General features: G+C 42.1%; 1 protein-coding gene across 6 annotated transcripts in view; it reads right to left on the reverse strand.

Annotated features, from left to right (window-relative positions):
* LOC309352519 (splicing factor C9orf78-like) overlaps positions 1-20,732 on the reverse strand; it is a 37,878-nt gene extending 17,146 nt beyond the window's left edge. For 5 of the 6 annotated variants that reach the window (XR_014161354.1, XM_081881078.1, XM_081881076.1 and 2 more), the window contains exon 1: positions 20,631-20,732. The gene's annotated coding sequence lies outside the window, so the exon portion shown is untranslated. The remainder of the gene's footprint in view (positions 1-20,630) is intronic. The other variant, XM_081881082.1, reaches the window with a different exon arrangement.
* Between the last annotated feature and the right edge of the window lie 821 nt (positions 20,733-21,553).

Consider the following 21,553-nt stretch of genomic DNA (forward strand, 5'->3'; position numbering starts at 1 on the left):
TTTACATTACAAACTGAATTTGATCATAGTGGGGGGGGGGGTTAAAATAGATGTTCTTTAAATGTGTTGGCAGTTTCATATCTGTTTATTTATTGTTGTCAAGTGTAAATTACCAAATGCCTTAAACTCCCACTTATTAAATATTGTCAGAGTTCCAATAATGCTTGTCAAATACTAAATCCATTCAATGTCAGCTATAAAATGCTATACTGCATGTCAGCTATCAATTTCTGTCAGTTAGAGCTGCAAACTTAAATCATTTTAAGCAGTAGATTAATTATCTAAAACTTTAGCCTCTAATCCTACACACATTTATCAGGGAATCGCTGTTGAATTAAAGGGGATTTGCTTCTGAGTAGACATGGATGGAATTTCACTCTTAGTTGATTAATCAGGTGGGCCCGATGAAGGCCAATTTTAATTGAAAGGGCCAACAGCTTGAAGTGTGCTTGTTGTTGTTTTTGGCATTATTTTGACTGTGGTATTAATTTGACTGTGGTATGTTATTGTAACAGAGAATGGAAGACAAAATATTTAAAATGATGGTACCTTCTGACAATGCAAAACTGTGCAAAGAAATATATGGTTTACTGGGCAATATAAAATGACAGTGTAAATTAAATAAATAAATTAATAGTAGCTTTGTGTATTAAATAGCAAATTATCTCACTCTGCCATTACTGTCTCAGAAAGGTGAATATACTGGGGTTATGGTAATAGGAATTTTTATTTAAGAGATTAATCAGGGGAAATATTCTATACATAACTGACAATTCTACAAATATTCAAGAGTGGATTCCAACATAAAAAATCATTGGATTTCAAATAAAAGGTTGACTAGTCAGACACATGAGTAAATCTTATCTTTCATGCCTTCTTAGGTATCCACAATAGTCCATCATGTGCAAATCCCCATGTATCATTTTTTTCATAGGACAGCCAACAAATAATAATAAAAAAGAAACAGTACCATCAGCTACTTTTGCAATACATTCCAAACAGGAAACAATTTTCAAACATTTCACCTAGACCCAATCCTTTGTATCGTAACCTATCAGTTAATTTGGCTGATTTAACAGGCAACACTGTTAAGGAATTATTTGGGTTGAAATCAAATCAGGGATATCGGTCCATAACATATATGTCATTCCTCTACTGCAAGGTATGCAATGTGAAGAAAGAGTCGTCAGCTATGTTGTACATGAATGTCATGGTTTGCCTCTGGCTTCTTGCCATTTACCCTCAGTGATTTTCTACTCGGAAAGGTCAAAATATCTCAGGTGCTATTCTATGGCCACTGGATAATTCATACGGAGAGGGTGTTTTTATGCTTCGTCTTGTATATTCGGTGTTTATATTTAAAATCAACATTGCATAATGGCCTCCACCACTAGCTGTGTTAGAAGAACCATCAACGTTGGCCAGACAGATCTGAGCATTCTTTTCATGTAACCACCAGGAATGTTCTGCTGCTTATCAAGTTATATTCACTTTTAAAAGTGGTAACCTAGGCTTTATTTTAAAATCAATTTGGTTTATTTTAAGCATTTCTACTCAGGACAGCCTCTGAGACATGTTGTAAACGAGCAGAACAATTCAGTCGATAGTTACCATACGTAATGTGAGTTATCTTAGCATCAGGAGTATTGCTATGTCCTTAAAAAACTCAAAGCAGAGGCGCATGACAGAATTTTCCACAGAACTTCCATACATTATTATTGTTACTATTATTTGTTGTGTTAATACATGATAAAATTTCAATATAAATTGAAAAAAATTAAAGGACATGAATTGGCTAAAACTACTCATCCTGAGATGATGGACTTTTCGGAGCTAGCTGACCTGACTAGAAGAATCCGCGACCAGAAAGAAGAGGAGCTTCAAGAGGACTGGAGGAAATTCAAGGACTATTTGAACAAATATTGTAATATAAAAAATTAGAAATTACTTGAAAGAAACAAATAAGCCTAGGACAAATTAAGTTATAATTAAATAAATGGGATTCAGAATGTCAAGAAAAGATGACTATTATTGGAAATAATGAATATAAAGTGAAAGCCTTTGCAGATGATCTGGTAATAACAATTGAAGATCCAACAGAAGGTGTAATCGAAGTATTGAAGGAGATGGAGCAATTTGGAATGGTAGCAGGGTTTAGACTAAATAAAAAGAAAACCAAAATAATAGCGAAAAATATGGACCAAAATATGATAGAAATAATGCAAGAAAAAAACAGAGATAGATGTGGTGAAAAAGGTAAAATATTTGGGAATCTGGCTAACTCCCAAAAACATTGACTTATTTCAAAACAATTATATTCTGGTGTGGAACGAAATAAGGAAAGACCTGGAAGTATGGGGCAGACTGAAACTATCCTTTTGGGGTAGAATTTCTTCTATAAAGATGAGCCTCCTTCCTAAGATGTTATTCTTGTTTCAGACTATCCCCATAATAAAGGGGGTATCAATCTTTACAGAGTGGCAAAGAGTGATATCAAGGTATATCTGGCAGGGCAAGAAGCCGAGAATTAAATTTAAGTTATTAACAGATGTGAAGGAAAGAGAAGGCTTCGCCCTACCAGATTTGAAACTGTACTATGAAGCAGCCTGTCTCTGTTGGTTGAAAGAATGGATAAAATTAGAAAGTAAGGAATTATTAGACCTTGAAGGTTTTGATAACAGATTTGGATGGCACGCGTATTTATGGTGTGAGAAGAAGAAAATACATAAAGGGTTTGGGAGCCACATATTCCGAGGTTCATTAATAGAAGTATGGGATAGGTATAAAAACCTATTAGAACTAAGAGTTCCACATTGGTTATCTCCGTTAGAGATTATGTCTGTGAAGAAAGTAAATATGAGAAGTAATTGGATTACATATGGAGACTTAATAATTAAAGAAGGAAGTAAATGGAAGATAAAACCATATGAACAAGTTAAGGAACATGTTTATGACTGGTTGCATTATTTTCAGGTTAATGAAATGCTTAAAAAAGATATTAAAGAAAGTGGTTACACGGAAAAAGATTCAAAGTTTCAAACAGTTATAATAAATAATGATTGTAAAATTCTGTTAAAAATGTATAAGATATTGTTAGATTGGTATACGAAAGATGAAGAAGTTAAAACGGTAATGGTACAATGGGCCAGAGATTTTGGATATAATATACAATTTGATGATTGGGAAAAATTATGGAAGGAAAACTTAAGATTTACTGCTTGTACTGCGTTAAAAGAAAACGTCATGAAAATGTTTTACAGATGGTATATTACACTGGTAAAATTAGCAAAAATGTATAAAACCTGTAATAAATGCTGGAAGTGTAAAGAAAAATAAGGAACGTTTTATCATATGTGGTGGGAGTGTAAGAAAGTGAAGGGCTTCTGGGAGATGATATATAATGAGATGAAAAAAATGTTGAAGTATACTTTTGTTAAGAAACCAGAAGCCCTACTTTTAGGCATTACAGGAAAGGAAATAAGAAGGAAGGATTATAAGCTTTTTCAATACGCAGTTACAGCAGCAAGAATTCTACTGGCTCAGAAGTGGAAACAAGAGGAAATACCGACGAAAGAGGAATGGAGGATGAAATTAACAGACTATGCAGAACTGGACAAGTTAACAGGGAAAGTTAGATATCTTCGAGACCAAAAGTTCATCGAGGACTGGGGAAAATTTGTGGAATATCTGAAAAGTACATGTGAAGTACAAACAACGCTAGTGGGGTTTAAAGAAGCACTGTAAAAACTGAGGTATATTGTTAAATGAAAATGGATGATTGGAGGGGGGACTAATGGCAATAGAGAGCAGAAGAAATGCGTAAGCAAGAGTTAAATATGGATGATTGTCAGAGAACTTGAAGGAAGTCCAAAAGTATGGAATTTGTGAAAATTTGGATTAAAACTGTATATTTATGTTAAAAAATTAATAAAAAGTATTATAAAAAAGGAAATTGTTTTAGTTTAATAATGATATTGGAAAGCTGTTACTTTTAAATTACAAGGAAACTCAGAATGGAGGGATTTGACAAAGTCAATCAAGATGTTTAAAAAGTTGGATTTGTGAAGAATTAAGTTTGTTATTATTGTCTATTTGTTTATTGTGTCCCCCCCCATTTCCCCTCCCTTTTTTTCCTTTTTTTTCTCTTCTTCTCTTTTTCCTTTTCTGTTTTTGTGTATTAATTTGCTTTGTGGTTTGTGTTATTATGGTGGAAATTTATTTTTTTAAAAAAGAAAGTACTCATCCTGCAATGACATATAAAGGACAAATCCTACACCACTTCTGTGTGCTATTTTGGGGGTTCTCCTGTCCCCTCAGAGTAGATTTGGGGGTCACAGGAGAGGAGAGGAGAGAAATCACCATTGCACTAGCAGGACTCATTGTGCTGGCTTCCACTAGAGCAACTCTTAAAATGAATAATGCCCATTATTAGGCTATATTTTATCATTTCATTATCTAAAAATGGTATAATATGTTTTGTAATAATAATAGCAACTAATACCTAGTAAAGCACTGGCTTAATATGAAAACAATTTATCACAAAGCTTAGCTCTATCAGCCATACTACAGTTGTGGGTAATCTTTAATAGGTAGGTATTAACAGATATTAATTCTAAATTAATTAGGTACTAATGGATACTAATGAAGGGGTTTACATGCAGTCTCAAGCCCCTTCCAGGAAAAGCAACATTGAAATTTATGGATATCAAAATCTTAGTAACATCCTCTTCCCTAGTCATATTTTCCTCTAACTTTGGTAGAAAAGTGTTATGAATAGAAAACCTCTTATATGTATTTGTTATCACAATAAATTATTGTGTTATTGCTATTGCTATAGTAGTTATATGCTGCCTTTTTCCCTGACAGGGACTCAAGGCAGCTTACAGATAAAATAAAAAGAACTAAAAAGGAGAACTACAATGCCATTAATGATTACTTTGACATTTGAGGGCTTGTAAGTTTCAATAATGTATTGCTTATTTCCATTTAAAGCCATTTTATATAAAATCTGCAGGCAACATTATTGAGCAAAGGTGGTTGTTTTTGGTTTGTTTGTTTGTTTGTTTGTTTTTAAAAATGCTAAACAATGTTTGAAATCATTAACTGGGCAGGAGTGAGGTCTTATATGAGTAACAAATGTCTTCAACCTGGCTTTGGAATCAAGATTGGTAGGAAGGTACGGCCAAACCTCACCCTGAATGTGGATGGCTTCTGAATATTTCAAGTATGTGATTAATTCTTTTGAAGACTAACTCTTGAAGATGGGGAGGGGGCATATTTTCCTTTGTTCTTCCTAGTCAATAGCAGCTACACACCGTCTGTTAATGTGGGCCGCATGATGTTAACCAAGCAGAGAATTCTATTCTGGGGCTAAATCGAAACATTGTAGCCATAGAAGGCCTTTTTGATCAGAGTTAGCAAAACATTGTGCCTTCTCCATTCCCCCACTGTCCCTCCCTTCCATTCTTTCTCAGAGACTCTGCCAAGCATGTCAGATCATTCATGTTAAATTATTCTTGATGGCATTGAGATGTGCAGTACTGTCATCCAAAGACTGGCTTGTGCAGCTGTCACATCCGTTTTCTTCCCGAATCTTGTGCAAGAACCCAGCCATGTTCCAAGCTAGGCTTATCTGCTAATTTATCACGAAAACCCAAACAGACAGGCCTGACAAAGCAAAACAAAGAGAGTCAGAATCAAGGGTTGGAGAGGGAAGGATATTAACCCAAGCTTCCCATCGACAAATGTCTCAGTGCTGTCTAGTGACCTATTGGTGAACCTGTCCACTGAAATAATTTGCCCAGCTTTAGGTTCTTCCTGTGAACAGCCCCAGCCCCATTGGTATAATCTTCATTATTGCATGCATATTAGTGTCATGACCCCCTGGCCTCAGGCGGCCTGTAGTGATGCGGCTCAGGAAGAAGCTGCTTTGGGAACTCCCAGACCCTCCAAGCTCATTGAAACCAGTCGGACGGGGAATAGCCTACACAGCTCCTGAAACAGAAGGCCTCTCTTTGACCCTGAGTCAAATGAGCTGGACCTGGCTAACCCAGAGTTTGCACACTCTTTTCATCTCAGTGCACAAATACGCTTGGCTCCTTCCTTCCCCTGTTAGGCTCTGCTTGATTTGGCATGCAGGAGCCACATGGTAGCATCAAAGTTCAAGGCTCCAAATCAAGAGGTTGCCTCTTTAAGACCCTGTCAGCTGAAGTACTGGCTGGGCAGGCCTATATCAAGATTTATGGAAAGGCTGCAGAACTCCAACTCCCTTCACCCTGGACCATTAACTATGCTGGCTAGAGCTAATGGGAATTGGAGTCCAGCAACCAACGGAGGCCAATTTGTTTTCTGTTCCAAAGTCTGGCCACCCTCTGATACAATGCCTATGTGTTGCCAGCGCAGCACCTATGGGCACACAGGCACTGGGAGGAGCCCTCCCTGGTGCCTACAGGGTCTCAATCCCTGGATGATGAAATCAGGCTTTAAAAAATAGAATGACCACTATAATTGAGGACTGGGGTGGGGGGAGGAAAAGTGAGCACATTGAGGACTGGGGTGGGGGGAGGACAAGTGAGCACAGTTGCATGTGTGCATAATTGCAGTGTGCATGATGCCCACCATAGCTGTCAACGTTTTCCTTTTTTTAAGGGAAATTCCCTTATTCTGAATAGGATTTCTCGCAAGAAAAGGGGAAAGTTGACAGCTATGGTGCCCACAACAGTTTATCCAGTTTCCAAATGGTCAATCCTTCTGAAGAGCTGTCCCAGGTGCTGAAGAGCATTTCTCTGCCTTCACTGCTAGACTGTCATGGGCTAATTACTACCTTGCTCAGCACTGCAAAGGTCAAGAATCCGCCTAAAACATGGGTGGCTAACCTTTTTTTGGCCTGAGGGTTGCCAATGCCCTTAGCCAACATGCCAGGTGTGTGTATGGCAAAAAGTGGGTGTGGTCACCCCCTGCTTTCTCTCTCACGCTCTTGTACAGGCACACACATATGCGGTTGCACTGCCTCCCCAGCTGATTGGTGCAGATCACCTGAGGAAGAGGGTTATTGCCCTATCTGCTCATTAAATGATCAGTCTCATGACTAGGGAAGGAGCAGTTTGCATGCTCATCACAGCACTAGACTCCACTCTTCCCAGTGTTGTGTCTTTCCTTTTTCCCTACCACTGGGGAACCTTTGGAGAGACAGAAAAATGCTTGCGGGTGAAGCAGATCAGGCCCCTGAACTAGGGGTGTGTGTGTGTGTGTGTGGGTGTGGGTGTGTGTGTGTGTGTGTGTGTTAGAACAAGGCAATTCTGCTTTGCCACACTTTTGGTACTTTTTAATTTATGTATACAAGGAAATATGTTGGCAATTGGCATTTGTTTCCGTCTGTTTTCCACTCTCTACATCATACTAAAAACAACCAAGAGTGAACCAGTCATTGATGCCTGCTCAGGAGTAAGTCCCATTGTTCTCAAAATGTACATAGAACTGCAGCCTAACCCTTGTAATAAAGAGATAGTATTTATTTCAAGTTAATTAATCCCCTGCAATGCAGGACTTATACTTGGATATCACCCATCCCTTTGTCTTTCTGGAATAAATACATAAATACAAGCATACAAACGGATAGATATCCACACACACACATTAAAAGCTTTATAGCTATTTGTGTAAATACTTTCCTGAATCAGTGCTAACTCTTTTCCCTCCGACTTGCCACTCAGTCCAATCCGCACACAGATGGAACGGAATCATTTCCAGGTTTTCCCCTGCTCATGTCCCCTCCGCCCATCCTTTGACCGGCAGGCAAATGAAGCCATTCAAATATTTGCCTATCTTGTCATCTGTTCTCATCAGACCTTGCAATTCCTGTCATGCCCCACATGTCATTTTAAAGCATAACGTCATTAATACCTAGAGTGCACTAATGGATGCTTCACACATGAACGCATTAATGAAATGTGTTATTGTTTTCCCTCACAGGACATTAACAATCTCACACACGTCGAGCCCCCAAAGCCCCGCAGTGCTGCTGAAAACCACTAGCTATCAAATGAACCCTCAGTTACACCTCAGTAAGTTTAAGTTCAAGTTTATCACTGAAGCGTCACTCATGTGAAGAGAGGATACAAGCCTCTGAGGGCTTTGGGGTCCAACTTCAATTACCATAAAGAGAAACAGGAGGCAATAGCCAGGGGTGGGAGGAAGAAAAGCAACACAGCAGAAACAAAATCCTGTCAAGATAAAATAGGAAAGATCTGGGTGTCACTGTAGTGATTTGTTTCTTTGTTTCTCCCTTTTGTCTATGGGCTGATGGTTTGAATAATGAAGAGAGGATTGGTTTTCTCTTGTAGTATACAAACATGGGTGGTCTCGTTTTCTGCTAGCATAGCTGACATATTAAGCAAGATTAAAGATTCTCCGGCAAGGCAGCATTTGAATTGGGTTTCTTAAACCTAAAGAAATGTATATGCACAGGCAGAATTGTAAAATGAACCCCCTGGCCAAAAGTAATATAAAATTGCAGTCCTCTCAGGACAGGTAGGGCTTTGATAAATTGGCAGCACTTTGTATTTGGTGTTTCAGGATGCTGGTGGCTTGGCTGAAAGGGAAATAGGATCCCAGTTGTTGTTTTTTTATTTTTTACAAAAGCTTTCTTTAATGACTTGAGCTGAAGTTACCTATACTGTATTGCAAGACAAATATGCATCAAGGCTATTGCTAATTTGTGGGTGGGTTTCAATTCCATAGTGGCAAAGTCAGGTTGTGTGATGAAGGTGAATTTAGCACTCATGCACAATAAACATGCTTTAAAAAAAAACAAGTTTTTGGTGGTAAAGAAAGTTATGGAGAGCTGCACTGGGAAGTATAGAATGACAATTGCTTGATGCAACATTGTATTCTCTCCCCACAAACAAATATTCAATAAACAGTGGAAACTGCATAACACACACACACACACACACACCTGAAATGTTGTGCAAACAAATCCAGATGAATTTTGAGTAATCCTTCAGGAGTCTCCATTTTGTCCTACGCTTTTTATTCCTGGTAATGCACCCACAGGTCACTTTGAGGACAAAAATCATACTTAAATGTGGGTTTAATTTACACATAAGTCAGATACACCAAGACATCAGTTCAAAGTGTTGATGCTGACCTTTAAAGCCCTAAATGGCCTCGGCCCAGTATACCTGAAGGAGCGTCTCCACCCCATCATTCACTGAGGTCCAGCTCCAAGGGCCTTCTGGCAGTTTCCTCACTGCAAGAAGTGAGATTACAGGGAACCAGGCAGAGGGCCTTCTCGGTGGAGGCGCCTGCCCTGTGGAATGTCTTCCCACCAGGTGTCAAGGAAATAAACAACTACAGTAGCTGACTTTTAGAAGACATCTAACAGGCAGCCCTGTTTATGGGAGTTTTTAATGTTTGGAGTATTACTCTGTTTAATATTCTGTTGGGAGCCATCTAGAATGGCGGGAAAAACCCAGCCAGATGGGCGGGATATAAATTAATAAATAATCATAATCATAATAATCAGTGTCCACATGGCAGGGCAGAGTGAATGTGTGTTTGAAGCATTGTAGAGGCTGGCAGCCACTCCAAGCTTGCTTTACTGCAGAGTCAAATAGCATCCAAGAATGGCTATGCTTGGGGTTTATTTATATATTCACCAAAGCTATCTTTATATCACCATTTTGTAGTAATATGACAACCTCTCTTTTGTGCAATAAATGTGCAGTATCACTTTTGTTGCAGACGAAACAAAATTAAAAAAAATTCCTTCCAGAACTGCTAGAGCCCAATACTAAGAACTTGTCTAGAATGTATAATTTGCTGCTAAAATGGAATACACAGGATGAAACGGTTAAATCAGCAATGATTAAGTGGGCACAGGACATTGGACATGATATTATGTTTGCTGATTGGGAGCAGTTATGGACCACAGGCATTAAGTTTACGGCATGTACTGCCTTAAAAGAGAATATAATGAAAATGATCTATAGGTGGTACATGACCCCAGTCAAGCTTGCAAAGATATATCATTTGCCCAATAACAAGTGTTGGAAATGTAATGAATGTGAAGGAACTTTTTATCATCTTTGGTGGACCTGCCCTAAGATTAAGGCTTACTGGGAAATGATCTATAATGAAATTAAGAAAATCCTTAAATGGACTTTTGTAAAGAAACCGGAGGCCTTTCTCTTGGGCATGGTTGGCCAAACAATTCCAAAGAAAGATAGAACCTTTTTTATGTATGCAACTACAGCAGCAAGAATCCTCCTGGCAAAGTATTGGAAGACGCAAGAACTACCTACTCTGGAAGAATGGCAGACCAAGGTGACTGAATTTATGGGGTTGGCGGAGATGACCGGCAGAATTCGAGACCAGAGGAGAAAGTCGGTGGAAGAGGACTGGGAAAAATTTAAAATTTATCTTAAGGACGTTTGTAATATTATGGAATGCTAAGATGTCAAGGGATTAGACACAAGGAATTACAGTTGTAAAATTTGAATTTGATAAACTTTAATAAGAAAGATATTTAAGAATTGGATGAAAGAATGCTAAAAAATTGATAAAATAAGGATGCAGCGAAGGGGAGGTTTGGGGAAGTCAGTTTATATGTTTTTGTTTGTACTTTTGTTTGTCGAAAATTAATAAAAATTATTTAAAAAAATAAAAAATAAAAAAAATTCCTTCCAGTAGCACCTTAAAAAAGGTAAAGGTAAAGGTACCCCTGCCCGTACGGGCCAGCCGTGTCCGACTCTAGGGTTGTGTGCTCATCTCACTTAAGAGGCCGGGAACCAGCGCTGTCCAGAGACACTTCTGGGTCACGTGGCCAGCGTGACGAAGCTGCTCTGGCCAGCACCAGCGCAGCACATGGAAACGGTAGCACCTTAGAGACCAACTAAGTTTGTTATTGGTATGAGCTTTCGTGTGCATGCACACTTCTTGTAGAGATATCAGTTTCCCCTACACCTGCAGAGCTACTGTCAGGTTCTTTTGGAAGAAGTGGTCCCTCGGCAGCCCTTGACCTCTGCTTTCTCTCTGGAATTGATTCACCTGTACCAGCACCACCAGAGACCTCATGCACTCACACATTCGTAAATATGTGTCATGAAAGGCTACGCATTCCCCTGTAAGAATCCCCCCACAATAGCCCACACTTTTTCCATTCCCTGAAACATGACAATCCCCTCTGGAGTAAGGACAACCTTTCTTCCATCGCTTTGGAACTGGGTGTTGGCACTGGAACTAATTGCACTGGATCCAAATGAAATTGCCTGCTTTTGTTACGGAAATGGCCGCCATGGTGCCTGAAATAGAGATCACAGCTCCTGATACAGAAAGTGTTAGGATCATGGCAGCGTGGGGGAAATTAAACTACTCCTCCCTACCCCACACCCCAGGGTTTCCAGGTTGCTATGTAAATAACAGCAAAAAGGAAGAAAAAGAAAAGGGCACATGCATCAATTGTATTCACACATGTCTAGTTTGGCCCTGAGTTCCTGCAATGTTTTTTGTCATATGTAGAGGTCTGAAGTTGAGACAGACTTTCTGTTTCCTGCAGAGCCACATAAGAGCACAAAAAGGATCCAACGTCCCTTCGAGTCCAGCATCCTATTCTCACAGTGACCAATGAGATGCCTCAGGGAAGTCCACTGTACACAGGGCATGAAGCCAATGTCCTCCTCAGAACTGGCATTCAGAGGTGCTGACACTTGAGGTAGTATGTGTCCATCATGGCCTTTGGTAGGTTTATTAAGGTATTCAGATACATTAATGTATCTGAACCCATTTTAAAGTCATCCAAATTCATGGCCATCAATACATCTCATAAATTGGTGCCAACACATATATCCTTCCTTCCTCTTATAGGCTCAGTTGTTCTAGAACAGGCATAGGCAAACTCGGCCCTCTAGATGTTTTGGGACTACAACTCCCATCATCCCTGACCACTGGTCCTGTTAGCTAGGGACAATGGGAGTTGTAGTCCCAAAACATCTGGAGCGCCGAATTTGCCTATGCCTGTTCTAGAAACTGATCCTTCTCAAGAACTTGCAAATTGGCAGTGGAGCACAATTCTTTCTGGTTCAGGTAGCCAACTCTTTTCTGCAACATCATGAACTTTGCCTTTCCTTGCTATTAGCTAATCAATACAGACCATAAACCTGTGACTACCTTCTGCTATTACATGAGTTCCTCAACATAATTTCTTCATGTTTCCAGCCAAGAGTTTTTCATCACTTAGCCCTTTCTATCTCTTCTGAATTAATGGCAGTGTCAGCAGCATGGAGCTACATTTGCAAAAAAAATCACCTTAAATTGGCATGTCTTCTCCATCTCTATTTCTTCCTAAGGACAAGTACATATAGACTTTTTAAGGGATTGTGTGGGCTTTGTCAGCACTCTGAATTTTCACATTATGAGAGTAAAGGAAGCTGCTATCATGCCACACACAAACACACCCCGTTCTATCAGGATCTGGCATGTTTTGGCAGCCGCAGTTGAAAGTGGAGGAAGGAGAAGAAGCTGGGAGGGCTGGGAAAGCCATCTGCTTGTCTCCTTGGAGACCCACTGCCAGTCAGGGTGAACAACACCAGGTTTTGTGGACAAATTAACTGAGTTTGGATCAGGCAGTTTCATTCATACGGTGAAATATGATGCATGAGAGACAATTTATGAGGTGCCACTCATCCCAAACATAACCTATATAACATGCATACTTTTTCAGACCCACAGCTCTGTGGCCTATTGCATTGGGCTATGCCTTTTCTAATGTCTTCTACAAATGCTTCTTCTGTTCCACTGCCAAACAGGAACTGAAAAGCTCTTTTTGTGTCTGTTACATTTTATATTTAATACCTGAAAATTACTACCAGCCCAAATTTAGGAACAGTTCTGAGATGTACACAACTGCTTCCAGCATTCCTGCTTGATTAGCAACTTCATGCCACAAAATACAGCTCTTGGGTTCCACCCCCCCCTCCCAATCTCCAAATTTATGAGCAACTTCACACTTTTACAATTCTCTTTTCCCTTTGGATGGGGAATGCCGTTCTTTTCTGCAGCAGTGGCCTGAAGCTATTCCATTCACAATGTCTTTAGCCAGAGCAGCAGCATCTAGCCAACGTTTTCATTGGAACAATGCCCAGTTGTGCCTCATTTATTCAGGAAACTATCTTTTGCTAGAGAGCATTTAGAGATTATTACCCATGAACCCTGCAGTGCAATATATATTGCTCAAAACGTACCACGTTTCGGCTGATTATGGCTTTACATCACTGACACTGGAGCTGTGAAGCCAGAATTATTTTTACTAGCCAAGAGAGATTCAAGAGGGCAGGCACTTTTTGGTTTCCAAAGGGTATAACAACATCTAGTCATGCTCTTAAGACTGTCATTTGCAAATGTTTTAACTATGTTCAATAGATACAAAGATGTCAGGAGGACAGAGCAGGTCATCTGGGGACTTGGAACCATTTGTTTCTCCAGAGCACTGCTTCTTGCTCTGGAACTAAAGTTGTGCATCTGGGGAAACAAAACCACAGCATCCCACACATGCACATGTACATAGGACCTCTCCTCACACATGCAAATCAGTTCACCCAATACCCTAAGTGTGCTTGTAGCAGAAAACAGCAGTTGCGTTCCACTTCAAATTCTATAGGCCCCATCTATATCAAAGGCTTAAACTGGCTTGATAGGCATTGCATCTTCTGAAAGAACACAGGGCCAATAATGTCTAAGGGAACCAGGCAGAGGGCCTTCTCGGTAGTGGCGCCCGCCCTGTGGAACACCCTCCCACCAGATATCAAAGAGATAAACAACTACCTGACATTTAGAAGACATCTGAAGGCAGCCCTGCTTAGGGAAGTTTTTAATGTATTTTGATGTGTTTTTAATCTTTGTTGGAAGCCGCCCAGCGCAGCTGGGGAAACTCAGCCAGATGGGCAGGGTACAAATAAATTATTATTATTATTATTATTATTATTATTATTATTATTATTATTATTATTGGAAATAAATACTCAGCACTCTCAACAAATGACAGTTCTCAATATTAACTTCCAAGAGAGTGGTCTTATGCTGTTACATAATGGTTACGTATGGTTTTATACCATAAATAAGGCCACAGAATAAACATTTCATCTATCTCATTTTATCTCCAGCCCAAGCTACACATTTCACAGGAGATCCATGACTGGATCTCCCAGTGATTTAATTTTTACTTGTTGTTTTTTTTAAATAATATTTATTAAGAGTTTAAAGATTACAAAAAGAAAGAAAAAGAATTAAACAAATCAATATAATACAATACAAAAACAGAAACAAAAACACTACATAAAACATTAAATTAACAAAACAAAACAAGAACAATTAAAAACACTTCCAATATTTTCAAGCTTATCTTTTATTCACTTGTTTCATTGACTTCCTCACGCCTCCCTTTTTGTATTCCACTTCAATTAACTGTTTCAGCAACTCCTTTCCATCTTCCTCTGTTTTCTGTCCTGTAATTAGTCTTAACATATTCTAACCTTGTTTTTTCCCTTTAATACATTAACAGTCTATCTGTACCTAGTTCCTTATAACATTTCTGCCAAAGCCATATAACTTCATTCCACCATTTTTCTAAAGCTCATTGTGATGAGATATGGGGCTACTTGTGTGTGAGCGCTTACACTCTCAGAGTCTTGTAATCAGTTTCAAAACTGTCCCTCTCCGCGCAGCCATCGGTGCATGGCTGCCTTAATCGCTGGCAGAATCTGTCAGTGGGCGTTTCCGGAATTTCTTCCAACATAAGAGTTCTTTGACAGAAACTCTACGCCTTGATTCTCTACGTGACAGCTTCCTGCGCAAAGTGGGCGTCCCAAGGGGAGGTCCTGAGCTCTCCCCACTGTTCTCACTGGAAGCGTCTCGGAGCTGTTCCTCCGACTCTGTTTCTGCTGAAACTCCCTCTCCCCCTGCTGGTTCCCTCCTCAGCATCCGAGGGTCTCCTAGCATCCTGGAGCCCCTCCACCACTTGGAGCTCCGATGGCAGTTCCCTGACATCCACCTCCCCTCCAGGACCCCCCTCACCCCCCGTTCTCCCCCCTTCTCTGGGTGGTGAAGCTGGGAACCCCCGGAAAGAATTTCCCCCATCTTCGGATGACTCGAAAACTGCCCTCCACCTACTACTATCCCTTCTTCCCGAATAATCTTCCCCATCTGATTCTTCTTCCTCTTCCTGTCCTGATTCCGGGAACCCCTCAAACTCCTCTTCCTCGTCGGTGGTGCCGAATTGCTCCTCCCAGAACCTAGCTACTGGCTGGGGCTTCCTTGGGAACCTGCGGTGAAACTCTCCTACAATCACCTCATCCTGGACGGTTTCTGTGGGTACCCAAGCATTCTCGGACTCCGGTTCCCCTTTCCATGCCACTAAGTACTCCACCTGTCTACCCTTCCACCGAGAGTCGAGTATTTCTGCTACATGACTGCTGCGCTCCCTCTCTTCTACTTGTGGTGCCGCGGGAACTTCACCTTCTCTTCCCCAAATTTCCCGCCCTTCCCTGTGTGGTGACAGTAATGACCTATGAAATATTGGATGTAGTTTCATGTTGTCTGGCAGTCTGAGCCTGAAGGCCACCGGATTGACCTGTTGTGTAACTTCGAAGGGTCCCAGTCGCCTTGGCCTTAATTTCTTGCAACCTCCCTTGAATGGTAACCCTTGTGTTGACAACCACACCCGGTCCCCCACCCTTATAGTCTCTCCTTCCCTTCTGCTCCTATCTGCCTGCCTCTTGTATTCTTCCTTAGCCCTATCTAAACTCAATTTCAGCTGTTGATGTATTGCTTCCATTTCTTCCACAAAATGTTCCGCCACTGGTACGCTCCATCTGTCCTCCCCTTCCCCTGGAAAGGCCCTAGGGTGACACCCATAATTGGCCATGAATGGACTCATGCCCGTGGACACATTTTCTGCGTTATTGTAGGCGAACTCTGCCAGGGCTAATTTCTCTACCCAGTCATTCTCTCGGTCATTTACATAACACCTCAGATATTGTTGCAAAATACTGTTTGCCCTTTCCGCCTGCCCATTGGTTTCTGGGTGCCTGGCGGTCGAGAAATTGACCTCCACGTGCAGTAGGCTCATGAGCTTCCTCCAGAACCGGGACGTAAATTGTTTTCCTCTATCAGAGACTACCCTCAAGGGGGCGCCATGCAACCTAAAAATGTGTTTTACAAACAACCTGGCGGTTTCTTCCGCCGTTACCGCATGTGAGCAAGCTATAAAGTGGCACATCTTGGTTAACAAGTCCACTACTATCATGACCGCTGTTTTCCCCTTGGATTTGGGCAAATCCGTCATAAAATCGATGGACACTGCTTGCCATGGCCGTTCTGGTGTGGGTAATGGTTCCAGCAACCCCGCCGGTGCCGCCCTCTCCCCTTTGGCTCTCTGGCAGCGGTCGCACCCCCTTATATATTCTCGTACATCTTCCCTCACCTTTGGCCTCCAGAACTGCCTGGTGACTAACAACATTGTCTTGTGTTGCCCAAAGTGCCCAGCGGTGGGGCTGTCGTGCAGTTGTTTGAGTACCCTACTCCTCAATTCCCCCTCTGGTATGTACAAAGCCCCCTTGTAGTACAGTGCCCCGTTTCTTTCCTCAAACCCCCCGGGGTTCTCCCCTGCTCTCCGGAGCTCTCTGAGCTTATTTTGGGCGTATTCATTGCTCTCAGTCCCCTCTACCAGTTCTCGTTGTCCCACCAGTGCTGCCCCACACACCCAGTGGTCCTCGGGTATCACATGTGCTTCTTCCGGCGCTCCCTCCCCCTCCATATATTCTGGTTTCCGGGAGAGAGCGTCCACCCTTACGTTTTCTTCCCCCGGTACCTTCCTTGCAATGGGGGTGGGTTTCCCCTGTGCATCCTGAGCTCTCCTTTCATCAAGCCGCGCCGTTAGCAGAGCCAGCTGGCGTTCCAGATCTCTGTTTCTCTCCTCCAGAGTTGGTTCTCCTCCAGCTCCTCCGGCTCCGGTTGGGTTGCTCATGATGCCTTCCTTCGCACAAGTAGCGTCAGGGACTGACGGATTGCTGTGATGAGATATGGGGCTACTTGTGTGTGAGCGCTTACACTCTCAGAGTCTTGTAATCAGTTTCAAAACTGTCCCTCTCTGCGCAGCCATCGGTGCATGGCTGCCTTAATCGCTGGCAGAATCCGTCAGTGGGCGTTTCCGGAATTTCTTCCAACATAAGAGTTCTTTGACAGAAACTCTACGCCTTGATTCTCTACGTGACAGCTTCCTGCACAGAGTAGGCGTCCCAAGGGGAGGTCCTGAGCTCTCCCCGCTGTTCTCACTGGAAGCGTCTCGGAGCCGTTCCTCCGACTCTGTTTCTGCTGAAACTCTCCCTCTCCCCCTGCTGGTTCCCTCCTCAGCATCCGAGGGTCTCCTAGCATCCTGGAGCCCCTCCACCACTTGGAGCTCCGATGGCAGTTCCCTGACACTCATTAATTTTACAATATTTCTGTAAATAATCTTTACATTTTTTCCAATCTTCTTCCACCGACTCTTCTCCCTGGTCTCGGATTCTGCCAGTCATTTCCACCAATTCCCTATAGTCCATCAACTTCATCGGCCATTCTTCTTTAATTTTTACTTGAAAGATGGAAGTATACATCGCGGTGGGATGAAGAGTCTTCATGTGCCCAAGGAAAGGCAGACAAACAATCCAGAGTAGTGTGCTTTTATTTTAAAAACTTGTAGTACCAATACAAATAATTATAACAATTATTATTATTATTATTATTATTATTATTATTACCCCACCCATCTGGCTTGGTTTCCCCAGCCACTCTGGGTGATTTCCAACAAAATATTAAAATACAATAGTCCTTCAGATATTAAAAGCTTCCATAAACAGGGCTGCCTTCAGATGTCTTCTAAAAGTCTGGTAGTTGTTTTTCTCTTTGACATCTGGTGGGAGGGCATTCCACAGGGCGGGCGCCACTACCGAGAAGGCCCTCTGCCTACTGCAATCTTGTGCAGAAAGGGAAAATCTGAAGTAAAACCTGGGCTGGAACCAGCGGCGTAGCGTGGGTTATCAGCACCCGGGGCAAGGCAAGTAATTTGCGCCCCCCAACCCGGGGCAAGGCAAATAATTTGCGCCCCCTAACCCGGGGCAAGGCAAGTACAGTAATTTACTCTCCCAAGCAGCAGCAGCAGCGAGGCTTCTCTCCTTAATTGATTCCCCCTCCACACCGCGTCGTTTCCTGGCTGCTCCCCCCCCTTCCCCTCTCTCTCCTCCTCGCTCTGCTTGCCTTGCCCTGCCCTGCCTGAGGGCACCCTGAGGAGACTCCGCTCTCCTTTTTGACCAGGCGAGGTGGGAAAAAGGGGGGAAAGTCTCTTCCCGCCCCCTCGCCAGACTCCCTGCTCCGCTCGGCTCACTACCCAGGCGGCCAGTGGAAAGAGAGACGCAATTACCTCTCCCTCCGCTTCGCCAAGCTGTCAAAGCCCGGCAGCAGCGGCAACGGCAGCAGCAGGCGCAGCCAGACCCCCGCCAGCCAGCCAGCCCGCCCACCCGCTCGGCTTCTCCTTTTTTTGCCAGCGGCAGAAGGCTTTGCTCTCCCCCTTCTGCGACCTCCTCGCCAAGCCGAGCGAGCGCGGGCTCCCTAACCAGTGGATTTTAGTAGGGGCAGAGAGCTGCTAGTGCGAGTGCGCCCCTGCCCAAGTTGCGCCCGGTGCGGCCGGCACCCCTGGCACCCCCACGCTACGCCACTGGCTGGAACCACATCAGACTCTTGTAAGTTGGAACCATTAGAAAAACCAGTGGCATTCCAAACATTTCAGGGGGCTTCAAAAATGAGGCGCTAGAGAAAGGGGCGTTTAACCCCTTTCCCCCTGTGCCACTTCCCTGACCTAAACCGCATCCTCAGATAGGAGGAAATACAACTGAAGCGAAAGGGCTAAACACACCACGAGATTCACTCACAGGTCCTCAACGTAACATATATTTAGGTTCTTGGAATTCAAAATAACCTCTTACCTGTGCTGTGGCCCTCTTAGGCATTCTAACAACTTTACACCAAGGAGATGACTTCCAGTGAACTTCTGATCACACATCTGAAATTCTCACAACATCCTTCTCCTATGCCAGGTTTAAGATGCGCAACATGTATTACTCACTCCAATAATTCCTCTGCTGTTATCTGAGAAAGAACGAGTCTCCCCGGGATCAGGATCATAATTACAAATAGCTAGAAGGATCCGTTCTAAGAAAATGAGATATTTTCTTCAGGTAGGACAATCAAAAATCAATTAGGGCTTAAACACAAGGCAGCATTGCCAGGCCCTGGAGGTGTAATAAGTAGCACTTGGCTTGCCTCTTCATTACCAAGATAATCAAGAATGACACTGCTTAATTATTTGCAATGATCCTACATAATTTGTTTCTGAAGTGTTATGCTGAGTTAGGTCGCCTTGGTATGCAGCCACCAACATTTCCATTTCCACACTGTTTCTTCTAATAATAAACTGAAAGCATAAATCACATCTTTTGAAAGTTTCCAAACAATCCTGCCAAGAGGCAAAACGGACAATTCAAGGCATTGGGTTTCTTTGTTTTCCTGTCTGAGTGAAACTTTGCCAGGGTGCATTCTAGTACAGTGGTACCTTGGGTTAAGAACTTAATTCGTTCTGGAGGTCCGTTCTTAACCTGAAACTGTTCTTAACCTGAGGTACCACTTTAGCTAATGGGGCCTCCAGCCACCACCACGCGATTTCTGTTCTCACCCTGAAGCAAAGTTCTTAACCCGAGGTACTATTTCTGGGTTAGCGGAGTCTGTAACCTGAAGCGTCTGTAACCTGAAGCATATGTAACCCAAGGTACCACTGTATCTGCAGGAACCCAAAGATCTCCAAGACTCTTAGAGACCAAGAACCGTAAGATTTGTAAGAATGCCTTATTCCATATTGACCAGCCCCTCCTTTAAGAATGGTAAGAAAAGCCTCCTATCTGTGGTAGCTCCTCACATATTGAACCCACTCCCTCCTAAGGTGCATTTGGCCTCATCTCATTACAATATTCTGGGAGGCTTTTCATTAAACAAATATATGAGCTGCTGCTACAATTAGTAATTTCTCTTTAGTGATTTGTTATGAGTTGTGCTGTTATTTTTAAGGATTGTACCTTTTTATGGATTTTTATGTAGGCTTTTGGCTGCCCTTTGCAGAGTTCAGTGAGCCCTTTAGGTCCAATGGATGCTGGCCGAGCACCACGTCTTGCCGACAGGGAAAGACTGTCACTCAATGACAGAGCACCATTCCTGACTTGAACTGACCAACTGGCCACTAGCGTGAGGATGCAATACAAGAAAACCTCCATTTTATGTCCACAATGCTAAAGAGGGAGATGTTGTGCAAATGTTTTTAAGCCATCCCTAGTGATTAAGGCTGTGTACACAACTGGGCCATTAAAGCACATTTGAAGCTCTTTCTTTCCCTCAAATAATTTTGAGCACTGTAGTTTACACCTCACAGAGTTACAATTTCCAGCAACCCTTAATAAACTTCAGAATATCTTTTCTTATATCTATGCTCCTGGGACAGGTTCAAGGTTCTTGTGTTAATTCAAAAAGCCCCAGACGACTTGGGCCTAACGCACCTGATTCCTTATGCTGCACCTCAATCACTGTGATCTTTTCATTGGCCCCTAAGGCTCAGTCTACCCCCACCAGGGGCCAAGCCATTAGTGCAACAGGTCCTGCCCTGTGGAACTCCTTGCCAATTGAAGTCTGGCAGGAGTCATCCCTGCTTTCTTTTAGATGTCTTTTAAAAGTGGACTTTTCAGACAGACTTTGGAATGTGATTTTTTGGGGGAAAAAACCCACCTGTATTTACAAAGGCTTTTTGTTGAGGTGATATATCACCTTGTTTTATTTTTGATGAATATGCAGTTTCTAAATATTTAAATAAATAAAATAAATAACTCTATCTAGTTCCCCCTTTGCAGGCAGATAGTTGCTGATTGTCCAGCCATCAGGCCTACTCATGTCTAGCCCCAATATCTGGCCTTCCCATCCTGAATTGGGTTAATTCTATTCTTATTCAGTGATCTCAATTAAAAAAAAAACTCCATTTATGATGCAAGCAGTAAACTTTATGATAACGGTTTATTAATACTTGACTGCATACTCCCCCAATTACAAATTTTGGAGTTGTTTTTAACAGCGCTAAAGCCAGCATTATCTGTATAATGCATTTGTTTATTTACCATGAATATTTATACACAGTAAACTCTCAATAAATCGGCAGTGTTAACGCCAGCACCAACTGTAAATCGCTACATAGAAATTTACGGTTAATTTGCTAGAATCTGATGCACAGGCAAATGCAGTAAATTAAATGTTATAATCTAAACTAGGTTTATGACTTGCAGTCTTCTAATAGATGTATTTTTAGAATGGAGATTCTTGTTGGGAAGGCAGACGAAGAACACAAAGTCCATAAATAAAAGCATTGGACGCAAAAGGGGGCGGGGGGGGAGAAACAGAGAGGAAATCAAGAGGATTAAAATTAAACGAAGGC

This window comes from Podarcis erhardii (assembly GCF_964252035.2).
Source record: "Podarcis erhardii genome assembly, chromosome: 11".
In the NCBI taxonomy this organism is placed as follows: Eukaryota; Metazoa; Chordata; class Lepidosauria; order Squamata; family Lacertidae; genus Podarcis; species Podarcis erhardii.